Consider the following 17,295-nt stretch of genomic DNA (forward strand, 5'->3'; position numbering starts at 1 on the left):
AATGGCTCCGATCCAAGATGAGATGCCTCCCCCAAGATGATCTCTAGCTATGGTGGTGGCTAGTCCTATTTATAAAGGCCCTGGTCCTCTCCCCAAATATTGAGCGGGAAGGGATCCCACAACGGCCAAATTCGAAGGGAGACAACTAGTACAAGTTATCCTGATAAAAGTAGTCTGCGAAAGGCTCTGGTGGTGATGCCGTCTTGGGCTCCACGGTGACCTCCGTCCTGCTGGTCTTGGTCTTGTTGCACCGATATGGAAACCTTTGCCTGATGCCTTAGAACTCCTCGCCTGTGCTTACCCCCTTGGCACCAAAGAAGAAACGAGGATACAGTGCGCGTTGGCGCCCGCCCGGCACCCGCCTGGTCTTGATCGTCATGGCTTGCGTCATTGGAACATCGCGAGGTTCGCCTTGCCTTGATCTCTCCGCCCCTCGCGAGCCAACCTGGTGAGGCCGCCCCTGAGGAGGTCTTGCTCATCCGCCTCGCGAGGCTTGGCCCCTCGCGAGGGTCTTGAATGTTTGCTGGCGAAGATGGGTCGTGCAGGCCCGCTGGAGGAACCACGCAGCGGGCCGCAGGCAGGCAAGTCTGGGCACCCCCGTTCCCAGAACACCGACACCGTGGACTTGTGAGTTGGCAAAGCGGCCCCGGTAGGGTTGAGAATGATATAGGCGAAGCTACTCCAGTAGGGTTGACGATGGTGTCGACGAAGCGGCTCCGGTAGAGTTGAGGAAGGTGTCGGCGAAGAGGATCAGAGGCCGTCGGTGGGGAGGCTCCGGAGGAGTGTGGACGAAGCGAATCCGGTGGGGAGTACGAATGAGCCGCTGCAGATGCGCTGCGGTTGACGAGAGTACCGGCGAAGCAGATCCGGCGCCGTGGACAAGGCCGGCACTGAATGGGTTGTGGTACAGTGGTGGATGATCAGTCTACTTGTTTCTAGTGGAGGTGGGAGGGGTAGATGCGGCCGTAGAAGCAGATCCGGTGAGGTGGTCGCCGCTGGTAGTGAATGGGCTCTGGTACGCCAGTAGATGATTAGTCTAGGGTTTCGAGAGGGGAGGGGTAGAAAGGCCGATGAAGTATGGACAGCGTGATGTAAGATGCTCTGGTGTTGTGGAGTTAGTCATTTTTGCGAGAGGGGGAGAGAAAATGGGGGTGCCGTGTGGTGGGGGGAACCGGAAATTAACAAAGCAGGCCCGACCTATTATGTAGATGAGGGCGGTATTGTTACTATTGTTCTCCATGCACCAAGGACAAAAGGGGAATTTCGCATGCTAAAGACTAGGTGGAAGAAATTTTAGATGGAGGTGGGAGATTTTGCCGCCCGCGGGATCGTTCGTATCCAGTTTCAACTAATTTTGGACCGTGCTAGCGGGAAGGTCATGCGAGACTGTGTACACGGGGCATGCGTCAGCAGTTAATAACTGGTGTGAAGTCCACCCCAGAAAAAAAGACAATAACTCGGGATGATGCACCGATAACTTGGACGTTTACACGGGTGCGGCCAATCGTACGGGTGTAGAGGCGTGTCCACAAGAAAGGGATCAAATGCTCAGCCTATGTATTTCTCGTGTAAATAGATAATTTAGTGCCATTGGCTATTTAGTTTAACCATAATGCATTGACGTGTTAGTGTAGAGGCGCACAAAAAGAAATGGATATTGTAGTCCCACGAAAGAAATGGATATTGTAGTCCGCTACTTAAAAGTGTTACCTCATATGATTACATGGCCTCCATTTCATAAATAGCATACCCGTTGAATTCATATATGAATATTACATATATTACTTCATAATAGAACCTTAAATCATCCAAGACTAATGAATTTGAATGCAAGAGTAACAATGGTGCATGTACATGATAGCTACATTGGTTGTTTGAAGAAACATCACTGTAACTTTGGCATGCACAATTGAAAAGGTTTATTTAGATAGAAAAAAATGTGATATGTGAGTGTCCAATCTTTATAGCGTTGAATCGATATTGTACCTTTGGCCACGATACGAAGTAGATATTGATTTATGTTCAAGAGATGCACGCCACGATCGCTAGATAGTGATACGTGAATGAATTGTGCTATCTCTGTCACACGCATACATATCTCATTTCCCCATGGGCATCGGAATCACACACGCGCACTTCGTGTATTTCTCTCTCTCCGTCAAGGTTAGAATTCGTCTTTCTACCCCATCCTACAAGTCTCTCACACAGAAACAGACACGCTCTCTCTGTCGAACATGCCCACCCCTTTAATTCCGCCCACCCACGGCCACTAATGTCTCAAAGGATAATTATGTCTCTCACACATATGCTTAAGGTTAACTCGAGTTTCGGAACCATATGAATACATACAGTGGGATTCAAGCAGAGCACCTTTTGTTCTGAGATCTTGCTCTCTCTCTCTCTCTCTATCTATCTCTCTCTCACACACACATGCGCGCGCGCGTAGACATTGTTTGTCACTTCATTTTTTCGGCACTTGCATGCACACCGTTTGTTTATCTCTATGATGCTTTAAGTATGCCTCGCACACATCCTATCTACTTATCCCTTAATATAGATATGGGTCACACAAACTCCTTCTCCCTACTAGCAACATGCCCATGCATTGCACGGAACATCAAGAGGCATTTGTATGATTAGTTTATCTTGTGGGAGAAAAAGATGAATGAGGGAATGCCTTATTTGCAAATGTGGAGAGGGGTGTGGGTATCTTTTTGCAAAGTTGCCAAGTTTCCTTCCTATCTATCAGATATAAATCGGATGGCCTATATTGCAGGATGGCAGGAACACCATCATCACCAACTCTGTTTTTTTATAAGAGTGGGGATATGTAAGTGTCACTGCCCCCCCCCACCCACACACACACACACACACTTCCCGACACCAAGGGAGTAGGGTGACACCTCAATCTTGATACTAATCTATCGACTGGCTTCTCTCTCAAACACACACACACACTACTCAACACCGAAGGAGTAGGGTGGCACCTCGATCTTGATAGTAATCTATCTACTCCTCTTTAAAACACACACACACACACTCGCTAGTTGTGCCTCTGTGCCTACCACGCACACTCTCGATACGTCTTTCTCTCCCTCCCCTTCCCTACCCCTAACCCCAACAATGACAGCAGAAGGGTGACAACTCGATCTGATCTTAATTTGTCAATCGGTTTCTCTCTCAAACATTGTGTCTCTGTGCCTCGCTCAAACACACAAGATACGTATTTTTCTCCGTAGCCCCCTCTATATGTAGACTTCTCGCGCGCGCACAGCTGTAGTGACTATGACGCTGAACCCAATGTGCCTTGTTTTCACCGGCCTCATGTGATAGTTTTCACCCTGTTTTCTGTTAATTAACAAGACAACCCTTTCTTTGTTACTACTAGTGAATCTGAAATCATTCGGGGCAGACATATAATATATCACTTCAACCCAATTATCGCAGTAACTATTTTAAAAGAAACTAGCTAGATGCCCGTGCGTTGCACGGAACATCAAGATGCATTTGTATGAGTAGTTTATCTTGTGAGAGACTAGCAAGATGCCCATGCGTTGCATGGAACATCAAGATGCATTTATATGAGTAGTTTATCTTGTGAGAGAAAAGGATGAACGAGGGAAGGCCTTATTTGCAAATGCGGAGAGGGGTGTGGGTATCTTTTTGCAAAATTGCCATAGTTTCCTTCCTATCCATCAGATATAAATCGGACGGCCTATATTGCAGGGTGGTAGGCACACCATCATCACCAACTCTGTTTTTTATCTCTAACTCCTATAAAAGACTCAGTTGGTGATGATGGTGTGTCTGCCATCCGTCATTTCTCACCATCAGATCTGCATCTAACGATTATGATGTAAGTCGTGGCATTTCTGCAACAAGACCCCACTTCTCTGCTCCAATTTGCAGAAACCCCTTAGTATCTTGAAACCAACCACATCCCTCCCCCACCTCATCAAAACAGACACAAGGAATATATTTTGAATGAAACCTAATACAAGTATATTTTTAGTGATATATACACCAAACTAGAGTGTTTTTCTTTCAAGTTTGTGAACATGTATTATTCTATTTTGGATCCGTTGCAACGCACAGGCACATTGCTAGTAACAGTAGAGAAAAGGATTAACGAGGGAAGGCCTTATTTGCAAACGTGGAGAGGGGTGTGGGTATATTTTTGCAAAATTGTGATAGTTTCCTTCCTATCCGTTAGATATAAATCCGACGGCCTATATTGCAGGATGGCACACACACCATCATCACCAGCTCCGTTTTCTACTCCCTCCGTTCCTAAATATTTGTCTTTTTTAGAGATTTCAACAAGTGACTACATACGGTGCAAAATGACTGAACCTACACTCTAAAATATGTCTACATACACATCCGTATGTGGTACTCCATTTGAAATCTGAAAAAGACAAATATTTAGGAACAGATGGAGTATAAGAGTAGACATGGAGATATATCTCCAGCATGGTCTACAACAAAAATGTGCTGGACTGGTTAGCGCTGGATGCTCGCAACGCGATGACCTGAGTTCGAATTCTATCTTTAACTTTAGATTTTTATATTATATATTACTTATTTAATATATACTTCTTTCGCTACTGTATTGACAGTGGAACCCACAGAGTACTTAGAATAAAAGATTAAGGATGGACTTGTTTCTTTTTAACTTTTTGTACGAAGTTGTAGCCACTCTGCAAGTTACGTGTACATTGTACATGCAATTAACTTTTTATAGAGGCGAATCATACACGCAATTAACTCAAATGGATTGGATGTGACTCTATTATTTCTAGCATAAGAGCATCTCCAACGGCAGCCGGCAAATTTCCTCCCACTTCCTTCCACGGATGATGACATCAAATGCCAGCGACATACATTTTCACAACTCTAACCAACCAGATGAAATTCGTGCAAACATAGACTGTTTTCATATAAGCATGCAAGATTTCATATAAAAAAGCTGGATCTTCATATAAACATGATGGATTTCATTACATTTACATGAACTAAGCGGTGCTAATTCGGCTCTCTTTGTATAATTAATAATCCCTCCGTTCGGAAATACTTGTCCTAGAAATGGATGTATCTAGACTTATTTTAGTTATAGACACATCCAATTTATCCATTCTTAGAACAAATATTTCCCGCCAGCAGGAGAGGGAGTACCTAATCTAAATGGCCGCCCGCGGATCCCATTGTCTTCCTCATGTCCGGTAGACACTTGCGGGGTTGACGAAGGTCCTCGGAAGAGAAGAAGAAGCAAAGAAACCACCTGAATGCGCAGTCGTCGCCTCGGCGATGGCCTTCATGGGACCCAAGTGGCGGCAGCCTCCCATGTTCGACTTCTCCTCGATGATGGCGGCGGACACGGAGAAGCTGGCCACCGACTCGTCGCTCTCCACACACCCGACTTCTGTCTCTACCTGCATGGCGTTACCGCAGGCACGGGAGGCACGGTCGCAGGCACGGGAGGTGCACCCACAGACATAGGAGGCGCGGCCACCGCAGACACTGGTGGTGCGGTACGACGCAGCAGCGCTGAAGCTCGTACCGGCGTGGAGCAACTGGCCACTCCCCATCGAGCTGAACTGGAGCGGCGAGTTATTGAACCACGCGCCGGATTGGGGCGGCAACTGGCTCCGTTGGGCCAAGCGAGGTTGATGAAACACCGAGCGGCCTCGCCCGTATCCGGAGGGCTCGGCGGTCCACCCAGCCGGGTAGTATGCCGGAGAATGGCTCCTGGGAAGCCATAAGAAGAGTGGAGAAAATGGTGGAGGAGGAGATGGGGGAGCGGCGGAGGGGTGCGATTCTTGCCCGCTGTCTATCTGGCCTCGTTCAAATAGAGGGCGGACGGTAGGAGCTTGGCCGACGTCTGGCCTAGTTTAAACTGAGGGCGGACGGGAGGAGCTCGGCCGGTGTTGTGTTTAATTCCGGCCCGCTCATGAACGGACATGTGGCCGGAGTAGGTTTCTGGGTTTGCATGCGGGTTTAACGGACGGGTTTGATGGAGGCGAGGAGGTGTGTTCAGCCGGGCGTGCAGTGGGCGGCGCTGATGTCTACTACACAACCTTCTTGTATACGTTGTTGGGCCTCCAAGTGCAGAGGTTTGTACGACAGTAGCCAATTTCCCTCAAGAGGATGACCTAAGGTTTATCAATCCGTGGGAGTCGTAGGATGAAGATGGTCTCTCTCAAGCAACCCTACAACCAAATAACAAAGAGTCTCTTGTGTCCCCAACACACCCAATACAATGGTAAATTGTATAGGTGCACTAGTTCGGCGAAGAGATGGTGATACAAGTGCAATATGGTTAGTTGATATAGGTTTTTGTAATCTAAAAATATAAAAACAGCAAGGTAACTAATGATAAAAGTGAGCACAAATGGTATTGCAATGGTAAGAAACAATGCCTAGGATTCATACTTTCACTAGTGCAAGTTCTCTCAACAATAATAACATAATTGGATCATATAACAACCCCTCAACATGCAACAAAGAGTCACTCCAAAGTCAGTAATAGCGGAGAACAAACGAAGAGATTATTGTAGGGTACGAAACCACCTCAAAGTTATTCTTTCCGATCAATCCATTGGGCTATTCCTGTAAGTGTCACAAACAGCCCTAGAGTTTGTAGTAAAATAACACCTTAAGACACAAATCAACCAAAACCATAAAGTCACCTAGATACTCCAATGTCACCTCAAGTATCCGCGGGTATGATTATACGATATGCATCACACAATCTCAGATTCATCTATTCAACCAACACAAAGAACTTGAAAGAGTGACCCAAAGTTTCTACCGGAGAGTCAAGACGAAAACGTGTGCCAACCCCTATGCATAAGTTCACGAGGTCACAGAACTTGCAAGTTGATCACCAAAACATACATCAAGTGGATCACGTGATATCCCATTGTCACCACAGATAAGCACATGCAAGACATACATCAAGTGTTCTCAAATTCTTAAAGACTCAATCTGATAAGACAACTTCAAAGGGAAAACTCAATCCATTACAAGAGAGTAGAGGGGGAGAAACATCATAAGATCCAACTATAATAGCAAAGCTCGCGATACATCAAGATCGTGCCGAATCAAGAACACGAGAGAGAGAGAGAGGGAGAGAGAGATATCAAACACATAGCTACTGGTACATACCCTCAGCCCCGAGGATGAACTACTCCCTCCTCGTCATGGAGAGCGTCGGGATGATGAAGATGGCCGTCGGAGAGGGATTCCCCCCTCCGACGGGGTGCCGGAACGGGTCTAGATTGGTTTTCAGTGGCTATACAGGCTTACGGCGGTGGAACTCCCAATCTAGGTTTTTTTCTGGAAGTTTGGGGTTATATAAGAGGTGTTGGAGTCGGGAACAAGTCAGGGGGGTCCCCAAGGCGACCACGAGGTAGGGGGTGCGCCTAGGGGGTAGGGCGCGCCCCCCACCCTCGTGGTGGCCTCGGGACTCTTCTGGCCCATCTCCGGTACTCCGTGGGATTTTTTTGGTCCAAAAATGATATCCGTGAAGTTTCAGGTCAATTGGACTCCGTTTGGTTTTCCTTTTCTGTGATACTCAAAAACAACGAAAAAACAGAAACTGGCACTGGCTCTAGGTTAATAGGTTAGTCCCAAAAATCATATAAAATAGCATATAAATGCATATAAAACATCCAAGGTTGATAATATAATAGCATGGAACAATAAAAAATTATAGATACGTCGGAGACGTATCAAGCATCCCCAAGCTTAATTCCTGCTCGTCCTCGAGTAGGTAAATGATAAAAACAGAATTGTTGATGTGGAATGCTACCGAACATATTTATCCATGTAATTCTCTTTATTGTGGCAAGAATATTCAGATCCATAAGATTCAAGACAAAAGTTTAATATTGACATAAAAATAATAATACTTCAAGCATACTAACTAAGCAGTCATGTCTTCTCAAAATAACATGGCCAAAGAAAGTTTATCCCTACAAAATCATATAGTTTGGCTATGCTTCATTTTCATCATACAAAAATGCTCCCATCATGCACAACCCCGATGACAAGCCAAGCAATTATTTCATACTTTAGTAATCTCAAACTTTATTCAACTTTCACGCAATACATGAGCGTAAGCCATGGACATAGCACTATGGGTGGAATGGAATATAATGATGAGGGTTGTGTGGAGAAGATAAAAAGGAGAAAGTCTCACATTGGCGCGGCTAATCAACGGGCTATGGAGATGCCCATCAATTGATGTCAATGCGAGGAGTAGGGATTGCCATGCAACGGATGCACTAGAGCTATAAATGTATGTAAGCTCAACAAAAAGAAACAAAGTGGGTGTGCATCCAACTTGCTTGCTCACGGAGACCTAGGGCATTTGAGGAAGCCCATTGTTGGAATATACAAGCCAAGTTCTATAATGAAAAACTCCCACTAGTTTATGAAAGTGACAAAACAATAGACTCTCTATCATAAAGATCATGGTGCTACTTTGAAGCACAAGTGTGGAAAAAGGATAGTAGCATTTGTCCTCTTTTATTTCTTCTTTTTTTGGCCCTTTTTTCTTTTCATTTTTTGGCCTTTCTTCTTTTTTCGGGACAATGCTCTATTAATGATGATCATCATACTTCTATTTATTTACAACTCAAAGATTACAACTCGATACTAGAACAAAGTATGACTCTATATGAATGCCTCCGGCGGTGTACTGGGATGGGCAATGAATCAAGAGTGACATGTATGAAATTATGCATGGTGGCTTTGCCACAAATGCGATGTCAACTACATGATCATGCATGGCAATATGACAATGAGGAAGCGTGTCATAATAAACGTAGCGGTGGAAAGTTGCATGGCAATATATATCAGAATGGCTATGGAAATGCCATAATAGGTAGGTTTGGTGGCTGTTTTGAGGAAGATATACGGAGGTTTATGTGTGACAGAGCATATCATATCACGGGGTTTGGATGCACCGGCGAAGTTTGCACCAACTCTCGAGGTGAGAAAGGGCAATGCACGGTACTGAAGAGGCTAGCAATGATGGAAGGGTGAGAGTGCGTATAACCCATGGACTCAACATTAGTCATATAGAACTCATATACTTACTGCAAAAATCTACAAGTCATCAAAAACCAAGAATTACGTGCATGCTCCTAGGGGGATAGATTGGTAGGAAAGGACCATCGCTCGTCCTCGACCGCCACTCATAAGGAAGACAATCAAAGAACACCTCATGTTTCAAATTTGTTACACAACGGTTACCATACGTGCATGCTACGGGACTTGCAAACCTCAACACAAGTATTTCTCAAATTCAAAATTACTCAGCTAGCACGACTCTAATATTACCGTCTTCATATCTCAAAACAATCATCAAGTATCAAACTTCTCATAGTATTCAATGCACTCTATATGAAAGTTTTTATTATACCCATCTTGGATGCCTATCATATTTGGACTAGTTTTATAACCCAAACAAATTACCATGCTATTCTAAAAGACTCTCAAAATAATATAAGTGAAGCATGAGAGTTCAACCATTTCTATAAAATAAAACCATCGCCATGCTCTAAGAAGATATAAGTGAAGCACTAGAGCAAACGACAAACTACTCTGAAAAATATAAGTGAAGCTCAATGAGTAGTCGAATAATTATGCAACTATGTGAAGACTCTCTAACATTTAATAATTTCAGATCTTGGTATTTTATTCAAACAGCAAGCAAATCAAAAGAAAATAAAATGACGCTCCAAGCAAACCACATATCATGTGGTGAATAAAAATATAGCTCCAAGTAGAGTTACCGATGAACGAAGACGAAAGAGGGGATGCCTTCAGGGGCATCCCCAAGCTTAGGCTCTTGGTTGTCCTTGAATATTACCTTGGTGTGCCTTGGGAATCCCCAAGCTTAGGCTCTTGCCATTCCTTATTCCATAATCCATCGAATCTTTACCCAAAACTTGAAAACTTCACAACACAAAACTTAACAGAAAACTTGTAAGCTCCGTTAGTATAAGAAAATAACTCACCACTTAGGTACTATTGTGAACTCATTCTAAATTCATATTGGTGTAATATATATTGTATACAAACTTCTCTATGGTTCATACCCACCGATACTACTCATAGATTCATCAAAATAAGCAAACAACACATAGAAAACAGAATCTATCAAAAACAGAACAGTTTTTAGTAATCTGTATCAAACGTATACTTATGGAACTCAAAAAATTCTCAAATAATTGGTGGACGTGAGGCATTTGTCTGTTAATTATATACAAAAAGAATCAACTTAATAGACCTCTCCAGTAAAAAATGGTAGCTAATCTCGTGGGCGCTAAAGTTTCTGTTTTTTTACAGCAAGATCACAAAGACTTCAACCAAGTCTTCCCAAAGGTTCTACTTGGCACAAACACTAACTAAAACATAAAACCACATCTAAACAGAGGATAGATGAATTATTTATTATTAAACAGGAACAAAAGGCAAGGAACAAAAATAAAAATTGGGTTGCCTCCCAACAAGCGCTAACGTTTAACGCCCTAGCTAGGCATGATGATTTCAATGATGCTCACATAAAAGATAAGAATTGAAATATAAAGAGAGCATCATGAAGAATATGACTAGAACATTTAAGTCTAACCCTATTCCTATGCATAGGGATTTTGTGATGAAACAACTTATGGGAAAAGAATCAACTTGCATAGGAAGGTAAAGCAAGCAAAACTTCAAAACTTTAAGCACATAGAGAGGAAACTTGATATTATTGCAATTAATACAAGCATATATTCCTCCCTCATAATAATTTTCAGTAGCATCATGCATAAATTCAACAATATAACCATCACACAAAGCATTCTTTTCATGATTCATAAGCATAGAAAATTACTACTCTCCACATAAGCAAAATTCTTCTCATTCGGAATAGTGGGAGCATCATAAGAAACTCGAATACTATAAATTGTTTCCACATTGAAAGAATAAAATTCAGAAAAAGGGTAATAATAATAATGAAAAGTTTTATAAATATAATCATCATTACTTTTTATAGCATAAGTATCATCACAATAATTATCATAAGTAGGAACTTTGTTCTCATCATAATCGATTGAAACCTCTTCCAAGATAGTGGAATCATTACTAAATAAAGTCATGCCCTCTCCAAATCCACTTTCATAATTGTCACAATAAGATTCAACACCCTCCAAAATAGTTGGATCATTACTTCTTAAAGTTGAAACTGTTCCAGACCCACTTTCATCAATATAATCATCATAAATAGGAGGCATGCTATCATCATAATAAATTTGCATATCAAAACTTGGGAGGTTAAAAATATCATCTTCATAAACATATCATCCCCAAGCTTGGGACAAACATTAATTGTAGTAAATAAATTCTCAAACATGTCATTTTCATCAAACATAGCATCCCAAACTTGGGCCTTTTCATATCATAAGCATAATCACTCTCATCATTAATAGTATGGATAGCACCAGTATTATAGCAACTAATATCATCACAATGAGTAGTAGGAGCAACATCATTTGAGAGGGATGCCTTTTTACCTTTGCTTCTCCGTATTTTCTTTTTCTTCTCCACATCATGTGTGGGTTTAATCCTCTTTTTGGAGCTCCTTATTAATGAGATTGGTTGAATAGAAGGATCCTCCTTGTTACCTGATTCATCATAAGAAATAATAGGAGGATATTGGGAAGTATCTTCCCTTTCATTAGTATTCTCTTCATCTTCTATTTGTTTCCTTGTCTTTATGTAATTGGCAATGTAAGGATTTTCAATGCAATTCACCATACAATACATATAAATTTTCTCTAGATCAAAATCAAGAACATTATCGAGGGCAAATTCTGGAATATCCTTAATTATACATTTCATTTCTTAATAACCCAGAAGAAAACTAAGTTCATTATGATGCGCAAGGGAAATCTAGTCATCACAATTTTTGGACACGATTCGATCATGAAACAATTTGCATTGGATATTTAAATGACCACGTTCATTGCAAAGTTCACAAGGATGGCTAAGAAAATTTAAATTTTCAGCACAAACATCTAGCCTTTCTTGTAACCATTTAGTTTCTAAATACTTATGCCTCTTGCAAAATCTATCTTCCCTATTTTGTGTGTACTTGCAACCTCTATGCACTCCACAAAAATTAACATGCTTATAAGAGACATTTTCATCGTGACTAGTGCAATCATTATTAGTATCATGGATATTCAAAGAGTTCATACTAACAACATTGCAATCATGCTCATCATACAAAGATTTAGTGCCAAACATTCTAATCATCTAATGCATTCTTCTTCTTCTAACATTTTGGCACAACTATCAGAATCCTTATTTTCATGAAAGACATTAAAAAGATGAAGCATATGAGGTACCCTCAATTCCATTTTTGTTGTTGTTTTCTTTTATAGACTAAACTAGTGATAAAAAAGAAACAAAAAGATTTGATTGCAAGATCTAAAGATATACCTTCAAGCGCTAACCTCCCCGGCAACGGCGCCAGAAAATAGGCGCAGTACTATTCAATTTGACAGCGGGCGGCGCAATTCCCAATAAGGATTTAATGCAAATGAGGGAGGGGTAGCAGTTCCCGAAATGTTGAATGGCCAATGATGCATCCTCCTTCAATTAGCATCATGCATGCATGAGGGAGGTAATGGGAGGAGGACCAGGAAAAGAGGCTGCACGATGTGAATGCAACGCAGTTTGCACTCATATAAAGGCGCCCCTCCATTCCAATGCATCTACCACATCATACGCACCTAAGCATTTGCCTAAGCACCTACACTAAGCGCAAAAGTGCTCTCTCCATACCCATGGCGGCGATGCGCGTGAGCGGCAACCGGCTGTGCCAGATGGTCCACGACGCCGGCCTGCAGCATGGCACCGAGGATCGTCTCCAGACGGTGTTCACGACCGGCTGGTGGATGGCCGCCATCGACGCCAACTACGACTCTCAGTTGGACCAGATGATCGTTGCCACCACCAACAAGTTCACCGTCCTCAAGAAGCTCGGGGACGACATCGCCGTACTCCTTCAGCCCGCGCGCCCGGGCTCCTCATTGCCTGCCACCCTAATTGGCCTCCATGGCCGGAACCTCTTTCAAGCACTGGTGGCCCTGCGACTGCCCACCGACGCCATCAAGAATGTCCACCTAGAGGTCGCGCTCGCCGCGAGGCGCCTCGCCCTGCAAGAATTCGTCGACCTACACATCCACATGTACGGGAAAATTGTGTACATAGGTATCTAAAAGGCCATTGAGGATGCTACGATGTTGGCCTTCCTCAACCGGCTGGAAGCCTTCGATGACTTTGCTGAGAAGCACCTTGACCTCGCGAAAAAAACTGCAGCTCATTAGCCGTCGGTCGGTGGCCCAGTGCACTAAGTTGAGGAGGAGGAGGTCGTACGTTGATGGCCACATCTTTCTTATTGCCTCCTGTAACCACCACCGCGATCGCATCATCATGGCCTTAATTCTTATTGTGCTATTGCATTCTCGTTCCAGTCAATATCGACATGTGCGATCCCTTTTCTTAATTATATGCATCACTGTAACTAGTACTCCATCCGTCAATTTATAAGTTGTGCTTACCTTTTCCATCAACTTCGTGCAACGCACGGGCATCTTGCTAGAAACACTAGAACATATCGGACCGCATGTGACCAAACCGACGATGCGCCAACCTAGCTACTATGTACCCTGCTTATCTGGCGGAAATAGCCCCGCCCTAGCGTTTCCAATCGTTATTTCTATCTATCGATCGTGCCAAGGAGTAGAACCAAATGTTACAATTTATACATTTTTCTCTACTCCTACTCCTACAAAAGACTTAGTTGGTGATGGTGGTGTGTCTGCCATCCGTCGTTTCTGACCATTAGATCTGCATCTAACGGATGTGAGGTAAGTTGTGGCATTTTTGCAACTATAGCCCACTTCTCTGCTCCAATTTGCAGGAAACCCCTTATTATCTTGAAAGCAACCACATCCCTCCCTCACCTCAACAAAACAGCCTGCGAAATATATTTTGAGTGAAAAGTAATATATTAGAAATATATCAAAACAAGAGTGATTTATTTCAAGTTTGTGAACAAGTACTACTATTCTACTACTTTGGATCCGTCGCAACGCACGGGCACGTTGCCAGTAAAAGGAAAAGGCATGTTGCGTTCGCGTCGCACCCCCACACGCCTGGGAATCGGGAGTACTCCACGGCCCATCCGGCATGCCACATAGCTAGGGAAGGCATGTTTCCTAGCATTTTCACTTTCATGTGGGACCGCCATTGAGCAAATCGACCATTGGCAAACCGCACCCCGCCCGCTGCCGGGTTGGAAAACAGAAACGAGGGGAAGATATAGCTGTAGCACGGAAGCCAAGAAATTTGGTGCCTGATGGGGCTCGTTGATAGAGTGGTATTTATTCATAACTAGCAAGATGCCCATGCGTTGCACGGAAAATCAAGATGCATTTGTACGAATAGTTTATGTTGTGGGAGAAAAGGATGAACAAGAGAAGGCCTTATTTGCAAATGTGGAGAGGGGTATGGGCATCTTTTTTGCAAAATTGCCATAGTTTCCTTCCTATCCGTCACATATAAATCAGACGGCCTATATTGCAGGATGGCATGCACACCATCATCACCAACTCTGTTTTTATAGGAGTATAGATATAGATATAGATAGATATAGAGAGTAGAGAGTAGAGATTTGGTTACCAAATCTCATGCGTGCAATGCACGTGTAGCTTACTAGTTGGTTACCAAATCTCATCCGGGTTTTGCACGAGCTCGTACTGCGGGAGCACCACAAGGCCTGCCGCAGGAGTTACCATTTCCCTCTCGGGGCCCACGGGACCGAGCTTCAGTGGCTTAGTGCACCGGCCTATGAGTCAATGACATGCGGACCTTAAATGCGGCTGACCCACATGTCATTCTCATGGTGGTGGCATGGTTCGCGACTCACTCGTTCGAGATGAACCACCGGTGGTGGCATGGCCGTGGCGAGGATGCCACAGCTGGGCATCGAGGCATTACGAGGCATAGATGGCTACACCTGCAGGTACTACCTGTAGTACAGAAGTACTTCAACTGAGGATTGATGCCTGGGACGAAATGTGTCACAGCTGCTGGATGAAAATTCGATGGTGCGGGAGTACGGATCGGAGCAGGCATATCGCGTCCAATCGGGTGTGGCTGTGGTAGAAAGTTGATGGTCACCGCAGTTCAGCTGGCCCGCATGTCATGCACACAAAGGCAAAGGAGTGGTGGGGCCGAGAGGGATGAGGCGCACGTCGGGGGACACCGTGCCGTGGGTTGGAGCAGCGTCGTGGGAATCGCATGTGGGTGTGGCAGTGGTAGAAACAAGAAACGTGATGGTCATCGCGGTTCAACTTCCATGGACAAGCTGTCATGTCTACTGACACATGCATTGCATACCGCCCACTGCAAGGAGAAGTAGTAGAGAAAACTTGTTCCAAAGATACCATTTTTCTAATAAAATTCTCGAGATATCATTAGTTTTTACACATGGGATTACTCCTGCAAGGGTCAATCACAACAGGTGTTTTGTAAAAAAAATGCATCTTGATGTTCCCTGCAATGCACGGGCATCTTGCTAGTTATAGAAGAAGGCCACACGGGCATCTTGCCGCAGGATGTGCCACCGACCCAAACTCAATTTTCTTTTCAGACGATTAGGTGCACCGGATGCCATGCCACACTACAAAATGTTAAAAAAACAGCTCAATTTTTTTTAAACTTGTTATCTTCAAACCATCAAAACAGCCCGAGGAATATATTTTGAGTGAAGCATGATTTACTTCTACTGATATATTTATATCAAAACTATATTGTTTATATTTCAAGCCCGTGAACAAGTATTATTCTACTACTTTGGATCCATTGCAACGCACGGGCCAGCACATTGGTAGTAGTAGTCTCTATCTCTATCTCTACTCTACTCTTATAAAAAACCGAGTTTTTGATGATCGTGTGCCTGCCATCCTGTAGTATAGGCCGTCCGATTTAAATCTGACGAATAGGAAGGAAACTATGGCAATTTTGCAAAAAAATACCCACACCCCTCTTATACTAGCAAGATGCCCATGCGTTTCACGGAACATCAAGATCTTGTGGGAGAAAAGGATGAACGAAGGAAGGCCTTATCTGCAAATGTGGAGAGGAGTGCGGGTAATTGTCATAGTTTCCTTCCTATCCGTTAGATATAGACCGGACGGCCCATATTGCAGGATGGCCGGAACACCATCATCACCAACTCTACTTTTTTATAGGCCATTCGATTTATATCTGATGGATAGGAAGAAAACTGTGGCAATTTTGCAAAAAGAAACCTACACCCCTCTCCACATTTGCAAATAAGGCCTTCCCTCATTCATCCTTTTCTCTCACAAGATAAACTACTCATACAAATGCATCTTGATGTTCTATGCAACGCATGAGGATGTTTCCTTGGGGGTCTCTCTAGCGCGGCGTGGCCATAGTTGCAAGTTGACGCCCCTTGAGAAGCCGAAGTTGAGGGGCACTCAGATTTTGTCTGATGAGTAGGTAAGATGAGTTTGATCACGTAGTAAAAGACTACTTCTGTGTCCATTTCCTAATTCTCCCCCAGCCCACTGTTTCACAGGTTAGGCTCGGTGCGAGTGGAGATTGGCTTGCATATGTATGGGAGGGTACCAACATCAATTTGCACAACATTTGCAATGATGACACCGTTCCTGTAGAACCTTTGTCCGACATTGGGATCAACCATGCAACGGGCCACCGCCTGAATTGGTACGATGGAACCACGATGAGATTGAAGAAGATAGCACGAACCTTGCACATGGCGGTCAAAGGTGGACGATGCTTGTAGCGACCAGACCTCAAACGGTCTAATCTCTGTGCTCATGTGTCATCCCTGGATCAGTAATGCTGACACCACACAGTACTTGAAGGATTTATAACAGAGTAGCAATCACACACTTATTACATCGAGTGTCTCAAAAGAGAGCTTATTACAATAAATATGGCTTAAGGCCATCTAATAACGATAACAGCGGAAGGCTTGGTAGATAAGTGAGTCCATCAACTCCAACAGCATCACTGAGTATAGAACCACGACCTAAAGGCACCTTAATCGCTGTCTGAAAAGTCTGCAACATTAACATTGCAGCCAGAAACGGGTCAGGACATGGAATATGCTGGCAATGTAACACATAGAGATGTAATGGAAGAATAAAGCTATACTATATGCATATATGGCTGGTG

This window comes from Triticum urartu, chromosome 4A (assembly GCF_056163025.1).
Source record: "Triticum urartu cultivar PI428250 chromosome 4A, HENAU_Tu73, whole genome shotgun sequence".
Classification (NCBI taxonomy): domain Eukaryota; kingdom Viridiplantae; phylum Streptophyta; class Magnoliopsida; order Poales; family Poaceae; genus Triticum; species Triticum urartu.